Source organism: Octodon degus, unplaced genomic scaffold, assembly GCF_000260255.1.
Source record: "Octodon degus isolate 3935 unplaced genomic scaffold, OctDeg1.0 scaffold00224, whole genome shotgun sequence".
In the NCBI taxonomy this organism is placed as follows: domain Eukaryota; kingdom Metazoa; phylum Chordata; class Mammalia; order Rodentia; family Octodontidae; genus Octodon; species Octodon degus.
The window spans coordinates 1970419-1971712 of record NW_004524800.1 but is presented as its reverse complement, the minus strand read 5'-3'; the positions used below and the strand labels follow the sequence as shown (position 1 = coordinate 1971712).

Sequence of the window (1294 nt, the reverse complement as noted above, 5' to 3'; positions counted from 1 at the left end):
TGTACTAATATTGTTTGGACACAAAATCCTGGCTGCATCTTTTACTATGGATAACCACTAAGAAGATAAAAATGTAGAATATATTAATTATTGAAACTGTCCTATTAATCAGTTTTGAACCTGTCTCATTGATATTTGTTTCTCAGTAAAATGAAATAAGAAAAAATATAGTAGATTAATAAAAACGTGGTGAATTACTATGAAGTTCTAGGCTTGCAGAGGTATGCCTCCCCCAAGGACATCAAGAATGCCTATTGGAAACTCACACTACAGTGACACACAGATAAAATCCTGAGAATAAAGATGTAGCTGAGTGAAAATTTAAACAAGTGGCTGAGGCAAAAGAGGGGTTATCAGATGCTAAAAAAGGGACATCTATGACAAATATAGCAAAGAATGGTTAAATCATGGTGGAGGAGGTGCATGTCACTTTGACAGTCCATTGGAGTTTGGGTTCACATTCTGGAACCCAGAAGATGTCTTCAGGGAATTTTTTGGTGTAAGCGATTCATTTTCTTTCCACTTCTTTGGTAATGAAGACCTATTAGAAGACATTTTTGGGAACCAAAGAGGTCCCTGAGGAAGCAGAAGCCATTTCACAGGCTATTTTTCTCCAACTTCAGTGAATTTCCATCCTTTGGAGGTGGATTTTCTTCATTTGATAGAGTATTTATTTCATTTGGATCCCTGGGTCATGGGGCCTCACTTCATTTTCATCCACATTGTTCGGCAGCAGCGGAATGGGTAACTTCAAATCTATATCAACTTCTACTAAAATAGCTAATGATAGAAAACTCACCATAAAGAGAATTGTTGAGAATGGTGAAGAAAGAGTAGAAGCTGAAGAATATGGACAGTTAAAGTCCTTAACAATAAATGGTAAGTAGCAGCTGCTGCGCTTGGAGAAAAAGTAATTCAACACTCATTTAACAGAAATGTTAAACTATAACAAGCACAATTTGAGGATTAACAGGAACATTTTTTTAAGATTTCAGATGAACTCAACTTTCAGTATAACTGTGCCTACTCTAAAGTATTTATAAACAGCTCATCGGAGCCCCTCTTTTTCATAGACTCGAGTTTATTGTTGGGACCAAACAAAAGGACAATTTTTTGTCTTTAAAATTGTTGTAATCTTTGTATGCACTTTTATTTATTATTAAATGTGATCCAAGTTAAGCCTTGACTCTAGAGTAGTGCTAGGACAAGACTGTACTCTAACACCAGCATGGATCTGCTTTCTATTGTGTTTTAAAAGTGAGCCAAATAGTGTCTGCCTGCTGTGAAGCTAACA

The 1294-nt window shown here is 35.9% G+C and overlaps 1 pseudogene; it reads left to right on the top strand.

Annotated features, from left to right (window-relative positions):
* The window catches only part of LOC111813788, an 11713-nt pseudogene extending 10826 nt beyond the window's left edge, over positions 1–887 (top strand).
* Positions 888–1294: the final 407 nt, after the last annotated feature.